Source organism: Pteronotus mesoamericanus, unplaced genomic scaffold (assembly GCF_021234165.1).
Source record: "Pteronotus mesoamericanus isolate MK-2021 breed Mesoamerican mustached bat unplaced genomic scaffold, CSHL_Meso_final contig_55, whole genome shotgun sequence".
NCBI lineage: Eukaryota > Metazoa > Chordata > Mammalia > Chiroptera > Mormoopidae > Pteronotus > Pteronotus mesoamericanus.
Window position 1 is genome coordinate 1,488,270 of NW_026555198.1, and position 13,846 is coordinate 1,502,115.

Genomic DNA, 13,846 nt, shown 5'->3' on the forward strand with positions numbered 1-13,846 from the left:
AAATATTTTCTCCACTCAGTGCCAGGGTTTCTAAAATGCTGCTTAGAAAGAGGTAAAAATGAGTTAGTCACTAGTACCTATTTGTACTGATGAGTCCACATTTGTAAGCAATAAAATCATTTCCTCCTCAGATTTTGGTTTTTTAGGTTTGCAATATGTAACTACTAATTTACTTTAAACTTATTTCTGTCTTCTTGGTAATGAGACAGCTTTTATCATCCTACTCCACCCTCGGACTATGCACTGAAGTGGGGTAAAGACAGTAAAGACATCTGGAGTACAGAAAGGTTAAGGAACTTGCCCAAGGTAACACAGCTAGGAATTATGCAGATGAGATTTTTCCCCCAGGCAGTTCATGCTCAAACTACTGCACTATGCTGTCTCTGAATCACCTCATTAGTTTGGCTTCTAAAGGTTTTCAAAGTTCTATTTTAAGTCAAATCAAACTGCTAACTGTAGAGTATGCCAGAGCACTGAGTACATAGAAATGGCGATAGCAGAATAAATCCTTGGTGACTTTCAGCCCATGATTGGGCTGCAGTGGGCTGGGGAGATGTTTCTTGTGAGACTCTGGCTAATTGGGCACTCTTTGAACAGTGTTCCAATGCCTTCTTTTTCCATCTTGTGTACTTTTACTCATCCATCACAACATAGTTCAGATGACCCTCCTTTGACATTGCCATTGAATGCTACGCAAGCAGGACAAATTTATGGCGGATGTGCCAGAGGGTAATCTGGGATGATAGTCTAAAGGTAACTTTACTGAAGGCTGGGCTTAAACAAGCTCTCAGTGATCTGGAAATAACTGTAAACATTTCTAGAATGCTTAGTATATTCTAGCTTAATCCTCACAACAACCCTGTGATATGAGTATTCTTATTATTTGTATTTTACAAATGAGGAAACTGAGTCACAGGTTAAGTAACTTGTCTGAGATCACACATCTGGTAAAGGGTAGAGCCATCATTCAGACAAACATGAGCAGTTTGCCTCCAGTTATCATGCACTTAACCACACCACAGGGTACTACCTGTGTGGGAAAGCTAGCTCCAATTAAAAAGCTAAGGCAAATATTAGAAGGAAGGCTTGAGAACCAACTGTGATATAGGCCTCTGGGCAGAAACCCCTGTCATCTTTGCAAAGACTTTTGCAATTTTCCATGGGGTGGTTCTCATGGCCAGTTTTGCCTGGGGTTATAAGTATGATCTCCTGGAGGGGAAAAAAATCAGTTAAGGCTTTATAAGGGGGGGAGCAAATAATTTCCCTGATTATTTACTTTTTTCTCTAAAAATTTAGAATAACATTCATTCATTCAACAATTCTTCATAGAGCACCTACAATGTGCAAAGTACTCTTCTAGCTTGGAGACACAGTAGTAAACAAAAATGGGCAAAATCCTTGTTCTTGTATTTTTGCTCTGAATTTTTCCATTTTATTCCAACTTCTCCCATCTCTAAATGTACCAAAACATGATAATATTATGAACAAATAAAATGAACACACATACAGAATCTGGTAGAAGTAAGGCATGCTTGAGTGTGGTTCATAGGGTAATAATATAGGTGTAATAATTTATAGTTTTAATTTGAACATTTTACCTAAAATGTCATATGGTGTAATTGAATGTGATATTGTTATGTTACAGGATAATATGCTTATGATTTCTTAATAAAAGATTTTGTAAAAAAAAAAAAAAAAAAGGCAGGGGGAACATGCCCTTGCTGGTGCGGCCCAGTGGATTGAGTGTAGGCCTACAAACCAAAGGATCGCTGGTTCAAATCCCACTCAGGGCACATGCCTGGGTTGTGAGCCAGGTCCCCAGTAGGGGGTGTGTGAAAGGCAACCACACATTTATGTTTCTCTCATTCTCTTTCTCCCTCCTTTCCCCTCTCTAAAAAAATAAATAAATAAAATCTAAAAAAAAAAAGTAACATTATTTGAGCTGGACCCTATATATATTTATTATTTACACACCATTTACCAGATGTGTTATCTTACAAAAATTATTTAACCTGTGACTATCTTTTTCTTCATTAGTAAAATAGAGATAATAAGAATACCCATATCACAGGTTCTTGTGAGCATTAAGATAGCATATAGTAAGAACAGTAGAAATGTTTGCAATTTGTTCCAGATCACATATTTTTAATGAGACATAGTTTGGTGGGAGCAGCATGGTGTTGGCCTTTGGATTCTATTTCCCCTGTGACTGTAAGGGCCTGGCAAATTCTGTGAGTTCATCAAATAACATTCTTATCCTTTTAAAAATTTTTTAAATGTTTGTTTTTTAAATATATATTTCATTGATTATGCTACTATTGTCCCATTTTTTTCTCCCTTTTATTTCCCTCCACCCTGCACCACCCCACCCCCCAGCATTCCACCCCACCTTAGTTCATGTCCATGGGTCATACATATAAGTTCTTTGGCTTCTCCATTTCCTATACTATTCTTAACCTCCTCATGCCTATTTTGTACCTACTATTCATGCTTCTTATTCCCTGTATCTTCCCCCCATTCTCCCCCCTCCTCCACCCCTCTGATCTCCATTTCTATGATTCTGTTCCTGTTCTAGTTATATGCTTAGTTTGTTTTTTAAGTTCAGTTGTTGATAGTTGTGAGGTTGTTGTCATTTTACTGTTCATAGTTTTGATGTTCTTTTTCTTAGATAAGCCCCTTTAACCTTTCCTATAATAAGAGCTTGGTGATGGTGAACTCCTTGAACTTGACCTTATCTGGAATGCACTTTAATTGTGCTTCCATTCTAAATTATAGCTTTGCTGGATAGAGCAATCTTGGATGTAGGTCCTTGTCCTTCATGACTTTGAATACTTTTTGCCAGCCCCTTCTTGCCTGCAAGGTTTCTTTTGAGAACTCAGATGATAGTCCTATGGGAACTCCTTTGTAGGTGACTGTCTCCTTTTCTCTTGCTGCTTTTAAGATTCTCTCCTTATCTTTAATCTTGGGTTCCTTAATTATGATGTGCCTTGGTGTGTGCTTCCTTGGGTCTAACTTCTTTGGGACAATCTGACCTTCCTAGATCTCCTGGAAGTCTATCTCCTTGGCCAGATTGGGGAAGTTTTCCTTCGTTATTTTTTCAAGTAAGTTTTCAATTTCTTGCTCTTCCTCTTCTTCTTCTGGGACCCCTATGATTCAGATGTTGGGACATTTAAAGTTGTCCCAGAGGTTCCTAAGCCTCTCCTAATTTTTTTGAATTCTTGTTTCTTCATTCTGTTCTGGTTGAATGTTTATCTCTTCCTTCTGCTCCCAATTGTTGATTTGAGTCCCAGTTTCCTTCCCTTTACTGTTGGTTTCCTGTATAGTTTTCTTTATTTCACTTTGCATACCCTTCACTTTTTCCTCCATTTCGTGGCAATACTCAGCCAATTCAGTGAGCATCTAGATTAATGTTTTGAACTGTGCATCTGATAGCTTGGCTACCTGTTCTTCTCTTAGTTCTATTTTTGGAGCCTGGGAGTTTCTCCTGCCACTGCAACCCCCACAGGTTTTTACATCAAGAGGTTTTGAGGTTTTCTTTTCCCACACTGGAACCCTGGGTTGCACAGCCTGTCTCACTCTCCAGCTGCTCCTCCAGTTTATCAGCACACAAATGTGGGACCACCTGGTCCTCTAGCCGCCACCTTGTCACACATTCTCTCTACCCCGGCTGCGAGTCTCTGCCCCTCTTACCAGCCTGGATGAATGTTTCCTCTTTAACTTCTTGGTTGTTGGGCTTCCATACACTTCGATTTTCTGGCAGTTCTAGTTATTTTTTTTTGTTGTTTTTAAATTTGTTGTTGTCCTTCTTTTGGTTGTGTGAAGAGGCAAAGTGTATCTACCTATGCCTCCCTCTTGGCCAGAAGTTGACTAACTCTCTTATCCATTAAAGAATAGGATGGTGCCTTCCAGCTCTAGCATTATACTTTTTCCTTAGAACCCTTATTTTACCTAGCTATACGATGAGAATAATAATGCCTTGTCCCCTTTTCTGCCCCAGTCCTATCCTAATTCCTGAAGCAGATGTGAGCTTCCTGTAAGTGACTGTGGGGATGTCAGTGTTGTGTTTGGGCAGGTTTTTCCTCTTTTCCTACAACCTGTCTCACTTACTTACCCACTCCAACATATAGACACAATATCTGTAACTTCACCTCTTAGGCAATTAATTGTAAATAGAGCATACGTTTCAATAAGTTTATGTAAAATGCAAAAATATGTGTTTAAAATACTGGTTCACACAAATGAACCAGGCTGTAAAGGGATTATTACTATTATAATGAAGGAGAGAAATAACCTTTAGTATAAAATTTAATAACAACATACACAAACTTAATGGAGCCAAAATGAATGTTAAAAAGCTATGTAGTAGAGAAAATATTGCAAATCATGGAGAAGACCACAGTGCATTTCATCTCAGTAGCCTCTAGTATTTACTGCTGCTTTTTTTTTTCTGGATCTGCCTCTGATTATGTCAGATGTTGACCCTGTGTGACCTTGGGCAGTGTCTTGGAGACTTCCAGGAATCTTCTGTCTCCTTCAGTTGTTAATCTAGTTACTCTGCACTCAGCAGGCAGCCTAGCCACCACAGGGAGAGGCAGAGTCTGTCCTGGGGGTGGGGCTATTTTTTCCTCTCATGCTGCTGCTGCTCAGGGGAGTGGTCTGCCTAAGGAAGATGGCTGCTGCTATATGGGGAATGAGTCTTCACTGGGGTCCTGCCAGCTATTCTCTCAGTGCCCCCAAAAGCCTCCTTCCACAGTCTCCCCTCATGTGTCTCTAACCAACTCTGCCCCTGCTTTTGCCAGAGACCAGCATAAGTGGCTGCAAATAAAAATGTATGCATTGGCCCTTTAGAAGGCTCTTTGCATCTCCAGCTGCCCACCTCTGGAAGAGAGCAATTCAGCCTCTTTTTGCAGCTGCTCTTACCTGTGTACTTTTTAGGCTCTGGTACTGTAAACCAGGGATCCCAACTTATGCTTTAGACCCCACTTTTCTCAGGGGGATCCATCTGGCTGCTTACATATCCCTATGCTACCACTGCCTGTGGGTGCCCAGCCAGCCTTCTCGTCTCCACCTCACTCATTACCAGTCAGGTTGTGCTAAAGCTGATTCTTCTGTCTGTCCAAGATTATAGGTCTTTTCTCTTGCTACTGTTCAGTTGGTTGTTCAGAGTGATTTCTCCACAGTTTAGCTGTAATTACAGATTCTTCCTGTGAGGAGGTCAGTGTGACTTCCATTCACTCCTCTGCTATCTTGCCCCTTGGGGTACTAAATTTTAGTAAGATCTTAAAAATCTTTATTTCTTAGCTATTCTCAAACCTATAATGACATTTCGCCCGTCAGCAGAATGTGGGGCAGACAGCAGTGGAATAATTAAGCTTATTCTTCAAGACCCTGTCAATCTCTTCAAGCCACAGAGTCTCATTGCATAAAGTTTATTACACTCTAACATAAGGTTTTTCATTAGATGATGATAATAGCTAACTTTATTGAGTATTTTAACTGTGTTAAGTTTTATATGCACTATTTTAATTTACCAGTAATTCATCTCTGTAAAATAGATATTATTATCAATAAATTATATACAAAGAAATCAAGGTATTGAGAAGTTAATTTACTTGCCCCAAAATGCACAGCCTGTTTGGAGTAAGAAGCTCTAATGTACAGGTGCCACTAACCACTTTACTCTCCTGTTCACAGCTCACCCTCAGCAAACACAGAAGTCCCTGAGACCTGACTGAGTAATCACCTTTCATTTTCTCCTGGTCTTCATTTGTTAACTGGGCCAAATTGTTGCCCTGTTCCACATTCCATCCTTGAAGCAAGACTTTCTTAAATTGTTCATAGCACCTGCAGTGAAATACATTTGCCAAATAAAAGCAGAAATTGTTGAACTCCAGGAGTCAGCAGACTTCATAGACACTGAATTCAATGAGGAATTAAATTGGGGGAAAAAAAACTCCACTTAATGCTAGCTTTAATGCCTGTGATTTTTGGTTTTAGAGCTAAGTTTCCCAGCCAATGTCCCAGTCAGAGAGTGATGTGAACAGTGTGATGGGCTCTGCGGTGCCATGCCCTTCTTCACCAATGTCTCTGATCTCCAAGACTTCAGGTTACTCAGAATTAAGCCCTTGAGATTGTACAGTTTATAATTCAGTCTGAGACATAAGTCCAACAAATGACAGGCCTTCACTAAGTGTGATTGTGCAAGAGTGATCCTTGGGGACCTTTTCCTTTCCCCATTCAGTCCTTCACTCATCAGATATTTATTCAGCTCCATTCGTTAAGGTAATGCAGAACAAGGCAAATAAAATCCTTGATCACAGAATCCAGAGTCATTTATTGTATGAGTGAGACAAGTAACTAGAACTCCAAAAGTGTGACAATGCTAAGGGAATACAAATACACCTCCCCCATTCAATAGCTATTCTCAAAACTCCATAATTTAAAAATGTTCCATAGTGATCATGTGTTCCTATATTCATTCATGCATTCAGTGAATGATTATTTACAGATAGTCTTGTCTGTGCTGGGCAACAGAAGCAGGGAGAAAGACAGTAGCCCTCATAGTACCCACTGTCCAGGCCACGAAATTGTCCAGTGGTGGGATAATGACAGTCCACATTTAGAGAGACATAGGCTTCAGGAAACCCAGAGCAGAAACTTCCACCTAGTCTGGATGAGAGTTAGAGAGGGTAGAGAAGGCTCCAAAAGCTTTCGAGAAGTGTCCTTGAAGCCGTAAGGGAGCTTCCCTTGAAGCCAGATAAAAGGTTATTTGGGTTTTTGTAAGACCCAGGAGGCTTAAAGAGTGAGACAGCATGCAAGATGAAGGCTGTTGGTGCTGTGGAGTTTGGGGAAGATATCATCTCAGGGGTTATGTGTTCAGCACAACTATAATGGAAACTTAGCTGCAGCCTGAGGTCAAGAGGCTCCTGAGATCAAATCTGGAAAAGCAGAATAAGGAGAGAAACCCCCAGGTTGTCATTACAGAGTGTTGATTTAGACCCTATTTCTCTTGGCCAGCTAATAACCTTGAAGGACCACCAAACACCCCTGAATGAACTAATATATTGTTCTAGTTACCTCAAGTTTTCAACATATTTTCCTCACACAACTGGCAAAATGTAAATAACTTCTGTAACTGCTCAAAGGAGTCCTAAAATAGAGATTTAAAATACACATGTATGGCTCTGACCAGAGTGGCTCAGTTGGTTGGGCATTGTCCCACAAAGCAAAAGGTCACCAATTCAATTCCCAGTCAGGGCACATGCCTGGGTTTTAGGTTCAGTTCCTTGTCAGTCAGGGTGTGTAGAAGAGACAACTGATCACAACCAATGTTTCTCTCTCACATCAATGTGTCTCTCCTTCCCTTCGTCCCTCCCTTCCCCCTCTCTAAAAAAAAAAAAACTAAACTAAACTACAATAAAATAAAATAAACACTCATCTTTGTTGATATTGTTTGCACTGGCTTATGTAACTTTCCAGGGGCAGCTACTGACCAGGCCTTTGGCTAGTGACCACATTTGTTATGGTCTGAGCAGCCAGCCAAAAAGCTGAAACCACAAAATCCATGGCTTAGGGTAATTTACTAGAAATAATAATTTTCTTGCATTTAAAATATGTTAACTGACCTCCAAAGAAATATCCATTGCTACCTGCTGTGGATCCCCACGTGCATCAGATTGGATCTGCTCCTAGATAAACCCCTAGCTATATGTGACCAGCAGCCTGGGGCTGTCTTTCCCAATGACTTTATTGAGGGCCCCAGACTTTGCTGCTCTATCATACTAGGGGCTGCAGAAAAAGGAGTCTGGAGAGGGGGAGGAAACTCCTGACCAGAATTGCACCTCAAGAGCCCAACACTGCAGCACTGGGGAAATCCAGTGTTGTGTTATTCATAGTACATAGGCAGACATGATAGATAGTGGCTTTACTAATTTCAAACAGTGCGACCTTAAGTATGTTACATAACCTCTCTGAGTCATAGCTTCCTCTTCAGTAAAATGAGAATAAGCCATCTTTGAGGGATTTGGGGAATAATTAAACAAGTAGATATATGTAAAAACTTTCTGTAAATTGGAAAACATAAATGTTTCTACTTTCATTCTTCCCTTTTACCAAAGGAAAGACCTGGGAGAGAACAAATTGGTTCCTACTCAAGGAAGAAATGGAGGGAAAAATGGCTAGGTGAAGAGAAAGTATGCCAGGGTCCTTGACAGAGAAGAGGCTTGCCTAGTAGAATCAGGCAATTGGCAAAACAGGCTTCAGGACCACAATCTCCTGGTGGCCTCACGTAGAGTGTGCCCTTCAACTTATCCTCCACTCCAGGAGGTATTTACCTCCTAGTATCTCAACAATGTTTCCAAAATTTATTTATTAGTTCAATAAATATTCATTGAACAACTACAAACCACTAGACTTGTTCTAGGAGGAGAGACAGATGAATAACAACAACGAAAGCCACCAAGATTTAAGCTCTGGGGCACATACATTCTAGAGAATGGATAAAATAAATTAATTTGCAAAAAATTCATGATCAACTTAATTTCCCAAAGAGATAAGTGTTAGAAAGACAATAAAAGATGGAAAACTTTTCTGGAGAGGAGACAATTGAGCTGAAACCACTTGATAGACAAGGAGTAAGAGTTCCCTTGTAGAGGGTATAACAAGTGTATAGGCCCTAAGGGAAGGCTGAGCTCCACATGAAGATATAGTGTTCAAAGGCCAGTGTGACCAGAAGGTAGTGGATGAGAGGAGAAGAATGGAAGGAGATGAAATCCAACAGATGGATAGGGGCCAAATATGGAGGGACTTATAGACCAGAATACAGTTTGAACTTTATTCTATGGACCTTGGAAAACTGGAGGATTTTAAGGATTCTCACAATCTGGCCCAAACATGAGGAATGACCTGGAGGAAACAAGTAGCAAAAAGCAGGAAGACTGGTAAGGCAGCCATCAAAGTAAATAGTTCTGACAGGAGAGGATGGTGCTCAGACTGGAGCTGCCCACACTGGAGATGGAGAGAGGTGGATGGATTCAGGATTTGCTCATTTATTTGGGAGTGGTAAAAAGCAAAGAATCAAGGCTCTGAGGAACTGGGAGTGGTGGAGTCATTACCAATAGGTGAGAAAGTAGGTTGGTGAGGAGGTAGGGGTGTGGTGTAGAAATCCATGAGTTTTGTGTAGATCATATTACATTTAAGATGTCTGTTCTATGTCCTGGGGATTAAATAATGGACAAAAATATACACAGTCCATGTCCTCTTTCAGCTGTGGTCTGTGGCTGGTGGTAGCAACACAGGTTTCCTAAAGGATTTTAAGTGGGAGACATGGATATGCTTGAGAGGAGTCTATAGATCTGAAAATCTGTTTCCAAATGTCCCTCCTCCTGAATCCTTTTGAAATTGTGATCAAAACTATTGATCTCCTCAGGAAAAAAAAAACAGACAGACAGACAGACAGATTCTCTCTCTTACATAACCCCTCTGGGGCTTCCACTTGCTACCTACCATATAAGTTATATGCTACTGGTATTGAACTCTGTGCAGATCCCTACACCTACTCAGTAATTTCTCATCTCTAAGCTTTTGCTCATGCAGTATCTTCAATCCTGAAGAACTTCCTCTTCATCTCTCACCCCTGTTACTTAGCTAAACTTTAATCATACTTCTTATTTCTGTGCATTTCCCTAAATGAAAATACAAACCTGGCCCATGCCCTCCTTGAGCTTATGGTCTAGCCAGGGAATATAGACATCAAACAAGTAATGGCAATAGAGAGGGATGAGCACCTTGAAGGAGAAAGTGCAGGGTGCTATGGAAAGGTACAACAAGGAAATCTAATCTAGTCATAGGTGGTGGTAGAGTACATTAGGGAAGAGTTCCTGAAAGCAGCCATGTGTACATTGAGAACTGAAAGAGAAGTAAAAGTGAAATGGGAAAGGTGGGAGCAGAAGAAGGGAAGAGTATATCTGGTGGAGAGATAAGATATGTGAAGACCTGGGTTGGGGGACCATGGAGTATAAGGGGAAATAACAGGGGGAGTGGCCTGTAGGTCAGGTAAAGTTGAGATGGGAAGACATTGAGAAGTTCTAAGCAGCACATTACATAATCAGATTTGTATTGAGAAAGAGCACTGACTGCCAGGTACAGCATGGATGAGAGTGGGGGCGTCAAGGGAGGAAAGCAGGCAGTCATGTTCCTGCCATAACCATCACAGGGGAAATGGCTGACATGCTGTGTGGAGATGTTAGTGTGCAGGAGGAGCAACTTATCTACTTCCTCCCTCTCTACCCCTTAAGTCTATATTAAAACCATAATCATTTATACCAACAGAAGGTGTCTCATCTCCTCTCTCAGGAGACAAAGATTCATCCTTTCTTGACTGTTGAACATTTGGGACATGTAAAAGTAAAAAAGACCATGTCCCTGTGCCATAAAAAAGACCCACTTAAACAACACCTTTCACCTGAGACTTCTAAGTCTGTTCTATACTCTGATATTCTGAATTGCTTCAAAACACATACAACCATCAGTGATGAGTAGGGGGTCTTGCAAGCCCCAATGTTGCACTATTGGGCTATACTTCTATCATATTGACAGGAAGTGGAGAAAAGTGATGTTTATGGGGTTGGAGAAGGGATTTGGGGACCCATACAGAGAGGTTGGGTCTTCATAAATTGAACAGACTGGGAGGTATAAGAAGAATGTAGAATTTGATTCTGGTTCATAACTAACTGGTAGAGTAATAATAGGGTAGATTTTGGAGACAATAATGTTTTCAAAGTCCCTTCTGTGGTCTCCTATGCTTTAGAGTTTATCAGTATCCACAGGTTGGAGGCCCTGGCCAAAACATGCTCAGGGCATTGAAAATACTTCCTGGAATCACATTTTTCTACCCACACGGCATAAGTTTTGAATGCAGGCTCAAGAGTCAGACTAAGTTCAAAATGTAATACTGCCACTTAGCTGTGCAACATGGGATGCCTCAAACTCTCTGAGCCTCCAATTACCTATTCGAAAATCAGGAATCTAATATTTCCAACTTCACAGAACGGTATGAGGGTAAAATTGGATGGCACATACCAGGCACCTGGCACATCATGTTAATAGTAGTTATTGAATGTTTACATTACCTGTAACTAAATCATCAGTGAATTCAAACTACCTTCTCACCTCCATCAACTTGTTATCTTCTTATTGCTACAAACAAACACTTTTAGAAACTTAAATTCTGTTGTATAAATGATCCCAAACAAGCCATAGCTGGTGTGGTTCAGTGGACTGAGTGCCAGCCTGTGAATCAAAGTGTTGCCGGTTCGACTCCCATTGTAGGGCACATGCCTGCATTGCAGGCCAGGTCCCCAGCAGGGGGGCACATGAAATGCAACAGCACATTAATGTTTCTCTCCCTCTCTTTCTCCCTCCCTTCCCCTCTCTAAAAATAAATAAATAAAATCTTTTTTTTTAAATGATCTCAAACAAGATTAGCCTATAACCAATGCTTGGAGCTATGGAATAATTGATTAATTTTCTAATATGATTGATTTTGCTCAGTAATAAGTATCTGTAATCAAAGTAAATATTAAAAATTGGGAAAACAATATATCTAATTTTGAAATTCATATCCTAATGCTGAACAATTAGTAAATGTTTATAAAGAAACTCAGTGTCATCAACAATGAAAGTAGAAACCACAAATACTAACAATGGTTGTGTCTGAATGGAGAGGTAATAGATGTTCTCTTTTCTTTTTTCAAAATATGTGCAGTTTCCAACTTTCCTCTAAGGAACCTACAGCATGTATATACATTTTTTTAAAATTACAATTTAAAAGAAGAGCAAAAGCACTGCAAGTGCTGTTTCCAACTTCAGTCTGAATATTCATAGCAGTGCAGTATAAGCTAGTTACAGCTTCAAAAAATTAACTAGCCTAATTCATGCTGTTTGTTCACTGAGAGTTAATTCCATATACTTATCCTAGAAAATAATACATTATTCAGTTTAATCAATATTCTTTTTTTCTTTGCATAATCATATTTGTAAAAGCATTTACTGACAATGTGCCTACAGACTCACAGGGAGAGACCATGCTATAAGTAGAGTAAATTTTTGAAATAAAAGAAAAACAATGAACTTATGATCATTAGATAAATGATTGATTCTATGTGCTTCAACTATAGTACATTTACACAACAGAATTCTACGCAGCAGAAAGAAAGAAGAAACTCCTACCCTTTTTGACAGCTTGGATGAAACTGGAGAGCATTATGCTAAGAGAAATAATCCAAGCGATGAAAGATAAATACCATATGATCTCACCTATGAGTGGAAATTAGTCAACAAAACAAACAAGCAAGCAAAATAGAACCAGAGACATGGAAATAAAGAACAAACTGATGGTAACCAGAGGATAGAGGGGAGGGGGATAACAGGGGAAAGAATGGGAAGGGTCATCAAGGAACATGTATAAAGGACCCATGGACAAACCCAAAAGGGGGTAGGATTGAGGGTGGTGGTGGGGGTGAGGGTGGAGTTGGAGATGTGTGGGGTGGAGGAGAGCGGTGGGGGAAAATAGAGACAACTGTATTTGAACAACAATAAAAAAATAAAATAAAATTCAGCCAGGAGTATTTTGTATATGTGTTTTCATTGAAAGCAGCAATAGATACACTGTCAAATTCAATAATATAATGTTAATTCAGAAAAAAATGAAATCTGGGTTATTATTAAATAGTTGGCATATTTGTGCAAGTAACATTGGCTCTTTCTACATAACTTCAATAGACTGGAACAGCCAATACTATGGATATTTGCAAATGTTTGTACTTGTGTAGCCAAGAAATATGTTTCTTCTATTTTAATCTGGATGCTTAGCATTACATAGAACAGATAAAAACTCATGTTAAATTTTTCAAGCACTGGAACTTGAAAAATATTATATTTTAGGAATAAAGGGAAGTTTCCTATGAATGAGTTTTCTTTACATTGTTGAATTTTTCTTTAAGAATATTTTTATATTGTGATTATTCTTTATCATTGATTCACTTTATGTGAATCTCAGTTTTTGAAACTCAGACTTTCAAGAAAAAAAATTGGAAACTAGATTGTTGATTGGCCTCCATATGACATTCAGGAAAATATACTCTTTGGAAAAATGGGTACTGCTACAGTGGTACCTTCATTTCCATTTTATTTGTATAGTTTTTTTAGCTAAAATGCAGTAATAAATATTTATTTAAAGATTTTATTTATTTATTTTTAGAGAGGGAAAGGGAGGGAGAGAAACATCAATGTGTGGTTGCCTCTCACACACCCCCTACTGGGGAGCTGGCCCACAACCCAGGAAAATTCCCTGACTGGGAATTGAACCAGCGACCCTTTGGTTCCCAATCTGGCACTCAATCCACTGAGCAACACCAGCCAGGGATATAAACATATTTTTAATTAAAAAAAAGTATAGCTATCTTCAGCTAAGTTGGAATTAAAATTATTAAAGCCAAGTTGAAAACTTTCAGGAAAATATAACATGGGGGCAGAGCTTGGGGAGACTAGTGTAAACACTAACTAGAAATATAATACACTATTTTAACTTCTATTTTTAAGAACTAAAGCTGAAGAATTTTACAATTTTTTCAATGACATACAACTTAAACTTTTGTATCCTAATAAGTGTCTAAAGCCTTAAATTCCATTATTATTGAGAAATAACTAATGAAACCAATGCCTACTAGTAAGGAAGTACCCTAAAAGTGGAGGTAGATTAAGGACAAAAAGTAATATTAAGAAAATTTTACTTGTCAGAATCGTCATGGATATCTTTCAATATAGGTAGATCCCACTTAAAGTTATT